General features: G+C 41.2%; 1 long non-coding RNA gene across 2 annotated transcripts in view; it reads left to right on the top strand.

Annotated features, from left to right (window-relative positions):
• Positions 1 to 9,675: 9,675 nt before the first annotated feature.
• LOC135100469 (uncharacterized) overlaps positions 9,676 to 18,732 on the top strand; it is a 30,182-nt gene continuing 21,125 nt past the window's right edge. For both annotated transcript variants that reach the window (XR_010268720.1, XR_010268719.1), the window contains exon 1: positions 9,676 to 9,798. This is a non-coding gene — a long non-coding RNA (uncharacterized LOC135100469). The remainder of the gene's footprint in view (positions 9,799 to 18,732) is intronic.

The following is an 18,732-nucleotide window of genomic DNA, read 5'->3' as shown; positions in this document are numbered from 1 at the left end:
CTGTGTTTTGTTATCAGTTAAACAGTGACATCACTTCACTTAGTTTAAGAGTCTGTTAAGAGTTTGTGCTCACACTAACGCTGCGGCCCTCCGTCAGTAGGCAGGGCTCGCATGACGCCGCCACTTGCAGCGACCGTCACTCCCTCTCTGCCTCTCTGCCTTCGAGTGCCTCGAAAGGTGCCACCGGCTAACATACAGCGGACGTACAGTAGACATAACATCAGCATTTGCATCAGCACCACGTGATCAGGATGGCGCCTGCTATCGTGTTAGGTGGTGATATTTGCTCAGACGAACAAGAGGAAAGTGTCCTGTACGAAATAAACAAAAGACAACTTCCGTGATGTTTAACAAAGAGTCTGTTCCTACCTGTCCTTACTTAACTATGGGTATATGACTTTCAAATGCAAAAACATAATGGTTAGAGTCTTTTTAAAGCGCTAAACATAGCACGTTTAGCGAGTTTAGATTTTACTTTTACTCCTAGCTAAAAGTGACTTCAGAAAACTTTTATTGTTTCTTGTATACACTTTTAGCATTTACTTTCAGCTGGGAGTAGATTTAAAAGTCTTTTAGGGGTTTTTATGTATACGGGCCCAGGAGGTGCTTCCGGGACTGAAATCGCAATTTTTATTTGCGATGGACACCAAAAGGTGCTCCTGGCCAAATCATCGTTGTACCCTCTAGGGGACAGGCGGAGCGGTGGGCTGTACAGATGTGCGGTAACAAAATAAAAAAAAAAAAACCTCGCTCCGCTCGGGGAATAATGGTTTTGAAATGTATGATATTATGGAGTACATGTACTGGTGTGCTCTGCAGCCTTCTGGATGTAGACAAATAATCCTGCTTATGAATACCCGGGTGAATCATGTATTCTGATGGTACTGAAACATGAAGGGAAGCGGTCAGAGGGGGGAATGTAGAGGACCAATGCTAATCCTCTGACCCTCCGACCCGTGGTCCTGCCCTTGGTACTTCTCGCACGTCTACCACCGCTGCTGCTCATTAATTTAACTGGATTTTACTGGATGAGATTCACTTTATGTAATTGCAATTCTAATTTTAGAAGTACGTACGCAATGACTCAACCCTGCATGGTCTTTTTTGGTCAAGGTAATCTTTACTCTGCGTTGTTTCAGCTTATGGGTGACTAATTCAGTTCGCATTATATTTATTTATTTATTTATTTATTTTCTACTGATACATTTTATAAGCAATATTTTCATAGTGAAACACACACACACACACACACACACATGCCAATAGATAATTCAGTGGCAACATACAAATGTGGGGAAAATTAGGAACACACAAAAATGGCACTAAAGATTGTGCCTCTAGAAAATGAAATATTATATCGGGATGAATCAAAGGTGAAATTTTCACTCTTCACCACTACCGCCACCAATACTTTTCCCAGTCACATCCTTTTCGTTGCCCCTAGCAACCAACCCAGGATCACACGACTCATGAAGCACAAGCAACACCAAATATAAGGATCGACTGTCTAGATGAACTCATATGTATGCAACCAAGTCACAGATCATGATTTTCCTTCGCAATGAACTAATTCTTATGTATGCAGAGTGCAAAGGGGATTTTTTTACGAGGCGGGAGTGATGAGTTAGTGAACCATTTATTGTTCCGAGGAAAATATTACTTTACTGTCATCATTCTTCGACCTCATGTCGCATTCATTACTATATGGACATATAATCTCGCTGGTTAAGTAATGTACATGTGCTTGATTACGAGAATGTCATAGACTTTCTTTTTCTTGCTGCCTCCTCAGTTCAGCGATTTACACGTGCTTGATTACGAGACTGACTGTCTTTGACTTTCTTTTCTTGTTATCCCTCTGTGGAACAGGAGATCCTTGAGTCCTTGAAGCCTCACGAGGTACCCTGCTGCTGGCACGGCTACGACGCAGAGGGCTTCACCAGGTGAGAAAAATGATCTATACAAGCTATTATATACGATCCCCTGGGAATGACAGTTATCACAAATTATAAGGTTTCTTTTGATCATGGGCATGTCATTTGATATAATGTTTAAGGCATAGTTATTTCCTAACCAATGTACGGCAGCGGCACCTGCGGTTTTACTGCAGTGGAGATAAGCAAACAAGGCCATACATAATATAAAGAGACTACATGTGTGCAGACCTCCACTAACTCCCAGTCTTTGTTAATGCGCTACAAGACCTCTCAGCATGAGGTGGGCTACGGTAAACCATTGGTAGTGTGTTTGTGTGTGTGTGTGTTTATATATATATATATATATATATATATATATATATATATATATATATATATATATATATATATATATATATATATATATATAAAGAGAGAGAGAGAGAGAGAGAGAGAGAGAGAGAGAGAGAGAGAGAGAGAGAGAGAGAGAGAGAGAGAGAGAGATCATTCTCACTCCAAGCTTCCACTTGCTCCGCCAATAAGCACACGTGTCGCAGGTTCGGGTGACGCATCGCACGCCAAGACACACCCAGGATCCGTGGGTGACCTTGGGCACTGCTAGGGCTCCATTGGGGAACAGCTCCACGCGAGACACGAGTGGGGAATTCCAGCGTGGGGCCCAAGACATCATTTCTCCTTCATCGAGATCATACAGAGAGGGGAGAAAGTAAACTTGGCCGCCTGCCTTCAGTGTGTACGTGGACAAACTTAAAATGACTGTGACTAACTTGAATGCTGAACAGGAAGAACAAAAGTGAATAGTGAGTGAAGCGCTTTGCTGCCTCAACATGCTGGATTCCTAATGCAATAAATAACGAAGGGATGTGAATGAATTCCGTTTTTTTATACGAATTTGTAATTGTGTGGAAGCTTTGAAGACGATGGTGGGATGGCTCAGGTTCCTTTTTTTTTTTTCTAAATACCGTGTTATAGGTTCTTGTCAATAAGAATAGCTAAATAAATAAAATAAATCAATAAAAAGTAATCAGTGAATGGAATGCGATGTACTACAACCTCCTTGGTTTCCGAACCACTTCTATCTTCCCCATTCTCCCACCTGCACCCTCCAAGAAAGCATACTGAATATTCTGATCCCATAGCCAGTCCAAACCAGAACTTACCGCCCCATTATCAGTGCCGGCCGCTTCAGTCCCCACACTTCCTTTCTTGTCCTCATCCTGTTTCTGCTTATGTAATTCATAACAGCAAAAGATCTAAAGTTGCTAGGAAGACTGAATTTTGTGAAAATACAAATAAATCCTCGTAGCCTTCTCTCGAAATGCTTTTAAACTTCCTCATCAGCCTGGAAGCATCTAGCCTGTTTTCTCCGCCTCTCCTCCACAAATTAGGGAGGCTTTTCCCAGGATTTCCTATACAGTAGTGTTTCATGATTTATCTCACAACGTTCTGCAAATTCACTCACATTCTATTCACTGCTAGCGTTAACTAAGCTTTTTTCCCGCTTGTAAGTTTGTAACCCTAAACTAGCACATGAAATACCAAAGAAAAGTGGAAAGCAACTCTGTATATAAACTAAATCGTCTCCCTCATGCCACCGTTTCAGTGACCTTGCTGCCTTTCAGTAGGCAATAGCTCTTCAAGTTCCGAAGCTCTCAAGAGGGCTCATCGCAGACCCGTTAGTATTTTTACCTGTGTCATCCACTATGTGCTCGTCAGTGTTTACATGAGTCTTTGGCAAGTCGACAGCACCGTTCCTCCCTGTTCCTTCATTATTACTACCCATGTCAGTTGTTGACCTTGGTTACTACAACGGTCAGCCAGACTCGCACAGCAACACTGAGACCCAACCATTCCCGTCTGACGCACTTTTCTTCATCTACACGCAGGTCGAGTTCGTAAACTGAGCGGTGGTGGACAGGTGCCATTATGTGAATTCTGTCATTTTTCTATTGTTACCGTTTATTTCAGTTTTATTTATGTAAAGCATTTGTCTGCTTTTACTTTGTGTAGTAATTTAGGATGCTATTAGTTACATATATATATATATATATATATATATATATATATATATATATATATATATATATATATATATATATATATATATATATATATATATATATATATATATATATATATATATATATATATATATATACACATATAAATAAATAAATAAATAAATATATATATATCGAATACCACAGTTATCAAAACAATAAACAATGAAAAACAGTAATAAAAAGAAAAAATGTCGGAGTTTTGAAGATACTCGCATAGTCTGTCAGTGTTGTTAACTAGTATGCATTCGGATTTAAAGGTCTAGGTTCGAGTTGTTTCCTTGGTGCAGAGGTGTGGATGAGCAGGCTTTCAAGTTCAGACAACGACATGAAGCCACCGTTACCATGAGCATTACCATGACTGTCAGAGTTATAACAGCGCTATACGTTCACTGAATACATTTGCAGTTCGTCAGTTACACATTAACTCGTATAGCATTTGGCATGGGCTTTCTTAGTCATGGACACATCCAGTCTTCTCACCTCTCAGGCTCTCACCATCAGTTCTTCACTCCTTATGACTTATGACTCCTTATGGACTATTCTACTGTATTTGCCTGAAAACTTTCTAAGTCTGTACAATGAGAGGAACCAAGGAACGTATAGACTAGGTATTATCCGTGAGGGAAACAAGACTTCATTTCTTCTCCTTTCACTTGTAGGAGTAAAAAGCGACATAATTAACCTTATCAAGGATCTTTCCTAAATGAAAACATTCTCAATTTTAAGTACAAGGCAGACAGACTGACAAGTGTTTGTGCAGTGTCACAGTGAAGAAGTGATTGTTATGTCCTTGGCTTTATGGTGCTCCACAAACCACGGAAATAAAATGCCCTCAATAAACAAAAGTCTTCTTTCACGTCAAGGCTTCCGAGCAAACTCATAGTAACTATTAGCAAGTTTTCGTGAAATAATTTTTTTTTATTTTAAACAATGTATAGATGGATAGTTATGCTACTATTGGTGTTATTTTCACTTCTGTCATCGATGACAAGCTATAATATTGTCTCCAATTGTTATAACAATCTGTAGTAGGAGCTATAGGGCTTCTAAAAGTAGGATACCTAAGCAGATAACCTACATTTACAAAGTAACCCTCGTAAGTAGGAGTCAGTAGACCCGCCGAAAAGGTAATTACTTCCTATGAGGTCTCAGTCACTGGATCAGGGGTGCTGTGAACTTATCAGTAACCCAGCTGTGACCTCCCTGAAATTTTCCCTTTGTGTCTCACAACAGAAACGGGTAGTTACAGCCTCCCCTCTGAAGATAACTCTCTTCATTCAAACAACTCTACATGCACCTAATACATGCACATCCTTCACTCAAGATTTAAAGCGTATAATTGCGACTCTTACACCAGCCTCTGAATCCCATTCTGGGTAGGGAACTCTCAGGTTGGACTGCTCTCCTTCTGATATCGACCTTAAATGTCTTAATACCCCCCTCCCTCAACTTTTTCTTCATTAACTTCTGCAACATTCGCGGCCTTGTATTTAATATTCAGTCTGCAGAACACCACCTCTCCTTTACTAAGCCTCATCTTCTTTTCCTCACCGAAACGCAGGCATCTAAAGCAACTGACAGTAGCCGCTTCTCTCTTCCCTCCTACTTTCTCTATCCTCATTTTCAATCCAAAGCTCGATGTTGCATCTTTGTGCGCACCGACCTAAAATATTAATCTTGTGCCCAAGTTCTTGAATCTTTCGATTTTTTTTTCTAACCATCTGGCGACTGCAGAGTTACTCTCAAATTAATTTATCTGTGCTGTTTACCTCTCACCTAACTCCTCTAACCATAAAAAGTTCTTTGACCATTTAACTTCCAAAGTGGAACGCATGCTGACTCTCTTTCCTTTCACGGAGATCCCATTCATGAGACTTCAATGCTCCCTACCAGCTTTGGTTTTCCTCTCCCTTCACTAACCAATCTGGTGAATTAGCCTTTAACTTTACTTTCCTCCACGACCTGTAGCGACTAGTACAATACCCTACTTGTATTCCTGATCGTCTTGGAGATTCGCCCAACATTCTTGACCTTTTCCTAACCTAATCCTTCTGCTTATGCTGTCACTTTGTCTTCTCTGTTGGGTTCCTCTGATCACAAATTCATATCTGTATCTTGTCCTGTCGCTCCAATCCCTCCTCAAGATTCCCCAAAGCGGAGGTGCCTCTGGCATTTTCCCTCTGGTAATCGGAAGTGGATCTGAGGAGGTATTATTCTGATCTTCCTTATAATGACTACTGCATCCGTGTCAGAGACCTGTCTGTCTGCTGACTGCATAACAGAAATGACAGTACCTGGCATGGAAGCGTGCATATACTGAGGGAATACTTTACTGTTTCAGCCTTTTTTTTTTTTTATGAAATTCTAATATATATATATATATATATATATATATATATATATATATATATATATATATATATATATATATATATATATATATATATATATATATATATATATATATATATATATATATATATATATATATATATATATATGTGAATCACGTATCTGTCCTACTAACCACTTGCATGCTGGATGTGGTTGGTCTACTTCTCCCCACTGAGCACGTGGCTTATGGCACAGTTATGTACTTTCATACCTTGTGTTTGATAAAGTACGTCATGGTAGTCGAAAGGAGAAATGCTTACCAATGATAAATAATTGAAAATGCAGTGTATCCATAATCTTAACACTTCGAAGAGCTTTTGCATCCTTCCTCTGTGGACTAAAGCGAAATGCAGATTGTACATATGGATAGAAACGAGGATATAAATACTTTTACTTTATGTAAATGAAGAACCTCAAGGCTTTAAGTGTTTTATATATATATACGAGTATATATATATATATATATATATATATATATATATATATATATATATATATATATATATATATATATATATATATATATATATATATATATATATATATATATATCTTTCCTACTCAGGAATAATGATATAGTATAGGTATTAATAAACCATTCATTTCATATACTCAGCATTCATCCTCCTCAAAAAAAAAAAGAAAAAAAGGTTGTAAATCAACTATTATTATGTGTAGTGATTAAGTTTAATAGTGTTGTCTTGTAAAAAAATTGTTGCAGTATAAATTTAAGACGCTTAAATAACATAACGATTAAAAGCGTGAACGAGCGTCGTCCCCGCCACGCAATGATCTTCAGTCCTCCGCATGTTAGTGCAGTGCTGATCAACCTGTCCACATTTGGAAAGAAACAAATGAGCGTGAGATAAAGTGAGAAAACAGGGCAAGAAGAAGAAGAGTAATTTTAACACGTCAACTTCAATATGTGACATGGTAAGAGGCAATGAAGCAAATATCTATTATCGTGCATCGTATATGTAGAATGATATAATAGAATATAACATTTATTCCACACCACTGACATGAATAATTTACTATGCATCGATCAGTGAATCAACACAAAACACAGCATGTCGAGCCGAGAGGTGAATGTGCCGCCAGACTCACCGAACATCACATGACTCCAGTGTCCCCCATGTCAGGGGTCTGGTGCCTCAAGTCCCTCCCGTTCCTGCAGAGATCATGGAGTGTGTTAACAGGATATTTGTATCCTCCGCAATATCGAAATAATGTATAAAAATTCCTGTTCGAACGGTATGAGAACAAATTTGACAAGAGTCTGCACTTAAACAAAAGAAAAGGGAAAAAAGTATTCTTCCATTAACCTTGCGTTGTTATCGTTTATAAGGAGCCTTTAAGAATATGAACTCGATAAGTTATCATGATCTTGATTATATGTGTAAACATACCTGTACGTATACTCAGTACTATATAGGAACATCAGTGCATTATGTAGACCCACCTTGAAAATCCTTCAGCGTCATAGCCGTACCAGCAGCAGGGGACTTTGTGTGGTAGGAGCCCAGCCAAGGGGTACTGTAAGAGAAGGGCGCGGCTAAATTAGAATTCGTCACATATTTACGCGTACAGTCTTTCATTGGGAGGTAATACAAGTCCTTTGAAGGTACCTACCCTGCCTAAGAGTAGGTGGCAAGACAATAATGAGGAATACTAACAGTGTGGTGCACTCACTATGTGCAAGAGAGACAAACTAGGCAGCTGGGCAAAATTTTTATTTATTTATTTTATTTTTATGACAATATCATTGGAGCTTTAGTGAGTTCTACATGCGGCATGGCACAGGATCCTCAAAGGGAAGTACGGATGACGCGCCCATCATATCTTCCCTAAGGCACTCCATTGCTACTACAACCTCTCTTGTACTACATGGTGGATAGCACATGTATGAAGATGTACTGTTGTATTTGATTTGGATAAAGTGTCGGCGTAATAAAGCATCAGGTGTTGTACTTGGGTTCAACACAGCATTATGCTTTATCCATCAAGTTAAGCAAATGAATATAAGTAGATTACTGAGTTTCATTGAAAATATACTACATACTTTATCTAACTTGCAAACAAGTCATATATGTGTCGTTGGTTCATTATTTCCGCCACGGCCGATCAAGTGATCATGTAACATCATGAAAAGAAGACCAATATATAGATAAACAAATAAAATCTTGGCTACAGCTACTCTCTCCTTCCACTAAACAAATATTATGGAGAAGAGAAAGGCGCAGGAAACCCATTGAAAGCATCAGAAAAAAGACTGTAATGGTGACGAGTTTCCACGTAAGTTTGGCTGGCGGGAGATCTGAGAGGATATGAGACTGAAAGTCTGCTAAATAGATGGATGTGAACGAATAAAGTTTGGAAACTATAGTGGAAGTGCAGATGTTGTTTGTGTATGTACTGGGCCATTCAATAGGACTCACGTTCTTGTAGGATTTCCTGCGAGGGTACCGAGATGCAAGACGCAGCGCCGGGCTCGCAGTGGCGGGCTCGGTCAGTAGTGCCGCTATTAGCACCATCACCGCCACCACCACCACAGCCACCTATAGAAAGAAAGGATTTTGGTTTACCTGTGATGTACAGCAGGGAATAGAGATAAAATTACAAGCTGCAATGTGGTCATCTGTTAAGTTTTTAGGTGTATATCATAGACTTTGATGAAAAGGACGGAGGACAAAAGATTCCAGGAACATTATACATATTCAAGTGACACACCGAGACGTGAGGGACATTAATTTTCATGTGAAAATTTTGCTTTTTATAGTGTGTGTGTGTGTGTGTGTGTGTGTGTGTGTGTGTGTGTGTGTGTGTGTGTGTGTTTATATATATATATATATATATATATATATATATATATATATATATATATATATATATATATATATATATATATATATATATATATATATATATATGTACGAGTATACACACACACACACACACACACACACACACACACAAGCCACAAAACACGAAACCCTGCTTCAGTGGGAGAAGTGAGGTGTCTGTTTCGTGTTTTGTGGCTTTACGATTTAGTGTTGGTTGTTTTTTAAGACAAACACACACGTGTTATTATAACCAAGTTGATCGCTGGTGCACCGTTCTCGGTCATGAAGACACGTGTGCAGGCTACTGTTTGAGAAACACTATTCACAGTAAACGTGTCCACAGCAAAAAAAAAAAAGAGTTGCTCTGAGTGGAGGTGAACGTTAGTGTGCGCGAGCGTCCTGCCGCCTACCTTGCTGGAGCTGACCATTACGACTACCGGGTGGATTGCGGGAGGACTGCGTCTTTCTCAGCGCCGCCTCTCCACATATACCCTCCACCTGCCGCCACACCCAGCGGCGGCGAGGAACCACTTGGTATGCACTCGGGCACCCGCAGGAAAGGTAGTCATTTATGTTTGTCAATGTACTTTGTGCTCGCATGGCTTGCGTGCCATGTCAGAAAGGCACGACTGCACACGCATTTCTTCTTTCCATGAAATTTAGGGACAGGAATATTTAGAATGCATGCATTGCTACTTGAAGAATGAAGGACTTCGAATCCAAGTTCAGGTGTATCAGGATGAGTTTCATGAGACGCGAGCACACCAGTGAGTTGCCAGTGTTATTTGGCGCCATGCCTTCCGTGGCGTACCAAGGGCGTTTGCGAGAAGCGTCGGTATGGTCTCAGGTTCCGCCGAGACGTTCTTGGTGTTTTATAAACCGAAAGATCCACGTTATCAAGAAAACCAAGATGGAAGTTGCATCTCTCTCTCTCTCTCTCTCTCTCTCTCTCTCTCTCTCTCTCTCTCTCTCTCTCTCTCTCTCTCGGATACATTTTCCAATCACATTAAGCAAATACTACATGGATTTTGCGCAGCCAAGCTTTGTCAGTACGACTTTTCGTTTTTTGCTCGCTGCATAATCGAAACCATAGCGACCACTGCGATCAGCTGAGCCGATAATTCTTGTACTAGGGCGAAGAGCATTCAGGACACTCACGGCTTACTGTCTCTCTCCTATGAAACAAACATTAGATCGGGCCTTGTAATGGTGCTGATCGAGGTAAAATATTTGAACTTGTTAAAGGTTAATATTTCTATAACGTAGCAGTAACAACTCTGTGGGTATTTCGAATTTTGTCATTCAGTTATTCTCCTACCGCAGTTTTCCAAATAAATATCTGAATAATTTTAGAACACTTTAAAAGTTATCCATAAGTTCTTACATATTTTTTTTTAACTCGTGACTATCATTCTTCAGTATATATTAGGTGATTGATTTCCCTTGATTCATGTACGAGTATAGTAGTAATAGTAGTAGTAGTAGTAGTAGTAGTAGTAGTAGTAGTAGTAGTAGTAGTAGTAGCAGCAGCAGCAGCAGTAATAGAAGTAGAAGTAGTAGTAGTAGTAGTAGTAGTAGTAGTAGTAGTAGTAGTAATGTGGGAAAGGTAACCTTCACCATATGTAGGAGGACAGTAATTTAACCTCCGCCTTCCAGTCTTCCTTCACCTACTCATTTCACTTTCTACATCCACGCCACCCGTGCAACGTATTTATGTTCTACCACTGGACTTTCTCCTTGCCCACCACCACCACCACCACCATCACTACCACAGACCTTCCAAAAGAGCTCCACGGCTGTCGTTCTCCCTCACGCCAACATTCCACCTAGCGTGTTCCCCCGACGATGTGTTTTATCACTCGGCTGAGGGAAGGTTCACTGTGTCTCTGCCGATACTGTGTCGTCATGGGCTGTGGTTATCGCGAAGGACTGTCCACTAGAAAGAGAGAGAGAGAGAGAAGGTGGGTGGATGGGTAAGGGGGTGAATAAATTGACAGAAGTTCCTTTGTCCAGTCCAGTCTAGTCTAGTCCAGCAAGGCAGCCCAGGAGTGTGCGCCTCAAAATAACCAATAAGTCAGATAACTCAATACTCATTGAAATAAAAAAAAAGGAATCATGACAGTACACACTTGCATCCCATTCCGTTATTGATCATCAGAAGGCTATTTGCTTACCTCTTCATTTATGACTTATTTTCTGAAGGTGAATACATATATTGTAAAAATACACAATAGAAAAGGAGGCAAAAAAGGAATATGTGAAAAGTCAGGGGGGAAAGTGATACGGAGGCGTTGCCCAGAATAATGATTCCGCCCTGCAAGGCGCTGCCTGTGTTCTTTGGGAGGCACAACGGGGTTTGAGGTTTGTGGGGGGTATGTGAAACGTGCGAGAGCGCGCGCACACACACACACACACACACACACACACACACACACACACACACACACACACACACACACACACACACACACACACACACAAACACACACACACACACACACACGTGCGTTCGATGCGTGTTACGTTCTGCATACTCATATATTCGTACGTCATAAGAAAGTTGTGAAGGGAACCCAAAGATGGATGTTTGTGTGTTTATAAGAGAGAGAGAGAGAGAGAGAGAGAGAGAGAGAGAGAGAGAGAGAGAGAGAGAGAGAGAGAGAGAGAGAATTCAAAGCGATTAATAAAGAGTTTAATATTTCACTCGTACATTCTCTCTCAGATTTGGGTTCCGTGAATAGAATCATCTGTGCATGCAGTGCGTTAATAGAAATCAAATTATAATCGCAAACGTAATGGTCTGAAAGGTGAAAGTTCAACACATAAAATGGTTAGAGGTCGTGTACCTACGTGGTATTCCATCTGGGTGTTCGGGTTGTATAAAGGTTTGCATTGTTTGAATGCTTGACTTGGAGGAAAGTGAAAGGTTAAAATAATGCAGAAATTCTTCATTGCATCTCTCTCTCTCTCTCTCTCTCTCTCTCTCTCTCTCTCTCTCTCTCTCTCTCTCTCTCTCTCTCTCTCTCTCTCTCTCTCTCTCTCTCTCTTCGGATCCTTCCCAATATCGAATGTTTAAGTTAACATCTCCTTATTAGATTAATCTGTTGGAAAATTATACATATATAAGAGCTGTTTTCTCATAAAACCTACCTGCTTCCCGGTTGGCTACGGTGACAGCAAAATATATCATACCAAGCATGAAAAACTGCGAGATCCGAAAGAAAGTAAGCCATACACATTTCTCCCTGCGGGACCCCCACGCGAGAAGTGGCGTGGTGTTTTCTTGGACAAGAGTGCGAGGCAGGAATGCGTAGCATGTTTCACAGGGACAAATATAATCGTAGTAAAATAATCATAGTAAAATGACATTTTCCTTGACTCCCAGTTTTCATCAGTGGTGCCGGACTGCACACGCTACGTCACATACAGGAAAAGAACTGGATTATTGTAATTACTGTACGAGTACGTTCTGTATTTCCCCGAAACGGATATATTTCCCATTATTTGAATAAAAGATTATAGTGAACTTTATATTGGTTATGCAAATACCTTAATCCTGTTCAGCCTACTGCATGTTTCATAGCATGGACATACGAGTGTTCAGTGTATTTATCTTGCCTACTTTCGGTGTGAACCAAGGATGCCGTAGAGATCTATACGTCCCTTGATATGAATTATTTTATTTATTTTTATCATTTCTTTTTCGGTTTTGTCTATCGTTTCCGTGTACAAGCAAGATTTGTAGATGCGTCAGCAATATGTATTTTACTTTTTTTTCCCTGAATATCGCAGGGCAAGTGTGAAATATCTCGTGTTTTGAAACAATGGGAAATTTCTCTGAGGGATTAAGAAATGTCTGGGGGGGATGGCGGGGAAGCAGGTACCGGAGATTGGACCCCTGATAGGATATTATTCATTATACGACACCTTGCCATCGTGCCATCTTAATGGTCACCATTGCCCAACTGAGGTTTTGTCGAGCTTGATTGTGCCTCCTCATTATTTTATTGATGCCTGGTACCTCCAGGTACCGCATGCATCTCAAGTCTTTCTTTCTTGGTATTGTCTTGCGATAACGCGTGTCTCACCCCAAGTATTTTCTCTTACCTGAAAGTTCGTTTTCTTCACCAGGGAGTGTAAAGCCTCGTGTTTTAAGACAATCCGAAATTGATCAAAACAGCCGAACTACAAGTGCCGAGGATCACGCCTCTCACATGCAAGACACTCTGACACAATCACACTGCATCGCACCAGTTAGGCCCAAGTGGAATTTCGCCATCCTTGGTTGTCTCGCCACTACATTTATGGACTCCATCCGAATGTCCATGATGCGTGCACCCAGATAATTTATAACATGATGACTGATTGTGCGCACTGTGGCTGGACTGCATGATGAGTAACACAAGTGGTTAATCCTCTCGCATTTCCTGATACATATCCTATCAGTTATATTCAGCGGGAGTCTGCGGATTAGACCGAACAAATCATTTTGTCGCGCATGAAATGTCTAATTTTCAGATCAATTTTATCTACCAAGTACGTTTATCTTTACATATATTCGTACTAATAACTTTGTAAATAGTTCACCATCAGATTTTCTTGTAGAATATGTATACAATACATATATGTACATATGCAGTAAGGTGGCAGCTGAGACTAGGAGTCTGCTTGGATGCGAGTATATTCCTATTTGCGATCACATCGACAAGAATATCTAAGAGAATAAGAGTAAGAGTAAGATAAGAATATCTTAGTCTCTAAGAGTCTGAAAGGAAGAGGACCCATCTTCACCGCCCACACTGCGAGGCATTGTCCCCATCACGGAGCGCAAGCAAAACTGTCTACTCCTGCTGCACCTTAGTGAACCCACCTCCTTTCTGGGTGTGAGAGGGCTTCCCGTGCAGATTCTCGAGACAGGATTACTATGCATTCTGCTCTCCACTCATCCCTGTTCCTTATTGGTATAGGCATCCCTCTTACATCTATCTCCCTCTTCACATCGTGCATCCATCCCACTCGTAATCTTTCCTTTCGGTTTACACTTCAGTCAATTTCTTCACCGATCTGTCTTCTCTCATTCAGTGTATATGAACAAACAACTGCAATAATCCCTGTTATATTCGATCACCTGACTCTCAGAAAACACCAGTTCTCCTCCACTTCTCTATCCATGGAAATCATTTACGCACACGCTCCCTCAAACACCTTACATCCATTACATCCATTTTCGTCTTCTATTTTACAGCCCGATGTATATAATGCTGCCAATTCCACTACTTCCCCTTTCCCTCCTCTTTGCTTTTTTCTCATGTGATCTACATCTAAACACTCAATTCATTGCTTCTCACCCCATCCTTGTTTAATTCATTCTAAAATTCACCTCTACTTACAGGGAATGAGAAGGTCCTTACGAAAAGAGACTGAAGTTTTAAAATTTACATTTCTTAGAGTGACACAGATTGAAAAGGGACTTGATGAAAGTCTTTAAGTGATATAGGGGATATAACAAGAGTGACAAGCAAAATTCTCAGGATCGGTAATCAGGATAAAACAAAAAATAATGGGTTCAAGCTTTAAAGGAACTGGTTCTTAAATACAGTGGTAGATGAATGGAATAAACTTAGTAGTCAGGTTGTTAGTGCTGAGTCATTAGGAAGTTAAATTCCTCCAGCAGAGAGGCGACGACACGGACGTTTTACCAGAAGCACAAACAACAGGGTGAGGAAAATGCTCAAACATTAGCCTTCAAGCGCAGCCTAAACTCAAGGGCAGTGATGTTCGAGTGCATGTCTGTCACAAGAATGTCCTTGTCTTGCAGCTTTACACTGAGGTAGTTCAGGTGCGCAGCCGAGTCCGTGACAACGAGCGAGCCATCGTGAGTCGAAGTTATTAGCGTGGGGGAAGTTTGTTCTGGAAGGAAAATAGTCTCTTGCTGCAGGTCACACACTGGACAGCGTATATAGCCCATGACCCAACTGAGCTAGAGGAGATCCCCGTAGTGTTCGTTGACCTTGTTCATCAATACCTAGAATTGGGGATGATGAAGTTTGCGGGAGACGATGGAGTTGACGACCTTCACCGCGATTGACATGACGTCCACGAGACTGGCAGACTTGGCGCACACGGACTCTTAGTGGATGATGCAGTGCAGTTTGTGGATGGGCTGTGTGTATAGCGTCCTCACAGTGTTGCACTAGTAGTGAACCACTGCCTTTCTTCTTTCCCACCATCGGTCGTTACGCACACGAGACAGGAGACAGGTCAAGGGAGTGCTGCTTCGCACACTGAAGCACGGCGTCGAAGATATCTTGCCTAGCGGTGGTGTCGTGCAGCGGGACAAGCTGTAGGAATTCCTCGCACCCCTGGAGGTCAGCGGTGATCCCACGGGTAAAAATAGCTATAATAGTTGGGAGTTTCTTCGTGCCGGCGCGATGAGGATCGAACAGCTGGTTGTGCACGTTGTCGACATCTTGATGCGACGGCGAACAATGCAGGACGAAAGCCTCACACTCTTAAAGGCAGAAGTCTGCTCTGGACAGAGGTAGTTCACCACAGCGACAAGGGACTTCTTGATGAATGTGAATGGCTTCATCCGACAAAAAAGGAGGCGGGAGACCTCATAATTGGCGCACGTCACTTTGTTGGTTGACCTCAAAGTCTGTTTGCGGAAGACCGAAATTGTTTTCTGCAAGTAGCCTGACAGTCTAGCGATGACGTCATTCCTCTCAGTGACAGACATCGATGCCAAGTTTGATGTTCGGTGCTCTGTCTCTGGCACAAGTTGAGCTCTTCGAAGACCGCCACAGTCTTGAAGCATGAGGCACTGGACCAGTCCGAAGCACTCACTGATTAAGTATTTTTGTTTCCACTCAGGGTTGAAGACGACAATGATGTTTTGGCAAAATTTATTTGGCTGGAATTTCGCGGGCCGGACTGCAATGTTAATGCCGAGCAGGATGGCGGCCGGACCCTGGCTCTTTTGGGGCCGTATATGGCCATCCCTGTCCAGCACCCACCTACAAGCATTATGCTAGCTAGATACAGCTAAATCGACTCTCTTAATCTCCTCCCTTTTTTTTTCTTTTTCTTTTCCTGTCGACGCTTATAAAAACTTAATTACTTTTAGTACTGTGAATTGTTGCATATCGCAGTGAAAGTATTAATAATAATAATAATAATAATAATAATAATAATAATAATAATAATAATAATAATGATAATAATAATTATTATTATTATAATAATGGTAATAATAACAACGATGATAATGATATAGCTTTTTGTAGTACTGAGATTAGATCCCTATGTTGCTCTCCCATGAATAGCTAACACACCCAAAAATAGCAATACAAAGACACAACAAAGCAGGCTGCTAAACTCTTGCGATACGTCGCTACATTAATATATGAGTATGAGCTTACACGTAGCAGTAACGTACGACGGTTACATAATGAACGAGTATAGTATCCACACGTGGCGGCGTATACGGTGAGTCGCTGCATTCTTGTGAGGCGTGGAACCCTTACAAGGTGGCCGAGTCTTTCAAGGACACAAGGACGCACGCAGCTGGCACGGTTCTTCCTCCTCAACGTAGCAAAAGACAGCCGCACCTCTCTGGCGCTGAGAGAGAGAGAGAGAGAGAGAGAGAGAGAGAGAGAGAGAGAGAGAGAGAGAGAGAGAGAGAGAGAGAGAATCCTTTGTTTTAGGAACATTTCGCATGTTTAAAATCGTCTCGCAGTAACAATTTGATATTTGATTGTTGTGTGTGGGTAGCAAAGTTATGTGTGGTGTCTGACTTTATCCTGCACCCGCCGTCGCATTCGCAATACTTACACACCCACTACCGCTTCCTCTGAAGACACACGTACCTGCTTCTATCGTCGCAATTTCATGAAAGCAGATGCTGTTTTATTTCGATTTTTTTTTCTACTTTTTTCTTCTTTTTTCAGCCAACACCCGTAAGTAGGATAGGGCCGGGAATCGGTCTCCCACTAATGTAACTTCAACATCATCATTTAATTCTGTTATACCTCCATGCATGTGTCTACCTTAACCGTTTATAATGTGCGCCAAACACATGGACTGCATGATTTATCTGTCACAATATTATAAACCTTAACGGAAAAGATGAATAAGGAGGAGGAGGAGGAGGAGGAGGAGGAGAAATCATCTTGCATTAATGAAAACTAACAGATGGCTATATGAGTGAACAAGTTTCATAGTTAAGGTCAAGGGCATAGGTCCACTAATTTTTTTTTTTTTTTCTCAATCTTAAATCCTTTAATCTGGAAGACTGTCAATAAATCCATGGACTTAAGACTGAGAGAAAGCTCTAAACACAGTGGAAGTGAGTGCGGTGGGTCAATCGACCAGTGGCCATGATTGCACGTAAATAAGAAGATAAACAAAGCGTTGTCGGATAAGATACTCGTATTTACACGCAGGACTCCCACAGGTCAGAGGAGGCATCCAACAGTGGTCAGTTTTTCAATGTCAGGTTTCAAGGACAAGGTACTTTGAGGACGTGCATTTGCATTCATCCCAGCTTTATTTACTCTTATATGTGACCGCAAAATCCACGCAGTCATGAACAGCTGTGCGCGCTGCACACTTTCAGAAGCAGGCAACAGTTCCTTATTTTCTTCATAGTTCTATGCATCCAAAATGCATTAACCATCACTTCGTGCAGAACAACATATCATGAAAGTATGCACAGCCATTCATCTAAGTTGCTGTCACGGTTATGTTATTATAAAACCGTCGTCAGGCATTATCACTTTGTTTTCTGGAAAATAATGTATATTGGTACGTGCTAGGAAAATATAGCTCGCAGAAGCCATGGATACAAATCGGCAATAGAGGCCACCGCTGTGGATGAGGAAAGGTAAAGATTTTGTGCTAATAGGAAATTAACTGTTGCATACGTGGTAAGCCGTAAGTTTTATTATCAATAATAGAACTCGCATTTTGTTGTTTTGTCTATTACGAATATTAAGACTAGATTATGTTTAGTATAACAAACTTAATGCCTCCAGAAAAATGTTTGGAACTTAAAGTACAGCTAAGCGATGAAGTTCTGCACGTCGTCCCAGGTTACAAAGTGGCACGAAGTAATCGTCGTCTATACGCAGTTGCTTACTAAAGCCCGGCGGTTTTTGGCCGTTTACCTCTGGCAAAGTGTGTGACGTTGTTATTACACACGAGTCGTCCATCCATACCCGGCAGCAAATTGTCAAACTACCAGACAGACGGTCTCATGTGCTGATTTCGCTCGACCACGGGCACAGGCGCTCCGTGCGCGAACAACGGACATTAAACGACTGCCCGTCGAACAAGGCTCGCACGCGTGGACGCGGCCATAGGTGAGGGGCACGGTCCCCGGGATGACAGCCTTGGGGTTGAATGTGAAATTTCTCTTCGCAGCATTTAAGTTATTTTGTATGTACTTACGAAAGCAGGATGAAAGTAGGTGAGGGGTCTAGGATGTAAAAACGC

This window comes from Scylla paramamosain, chromosome 5 (genome assembly GCF_035594125.1).
Source record: "Scylla paramamosain isolate STU-SP2022 chromosome 5, ASM3559412v1, whole genome shotgun sequence".
In the NCBI taxonomy this organism is placed as follows: Eukaryota; Metazoa; Arthropoda; class Malacostraca; order Decapoda; family Portunidae; genus Scylla; species Scylla paramamosain.
This window is presented reverse-complemented; position numbering and strand designations above follow the sequence as displayed.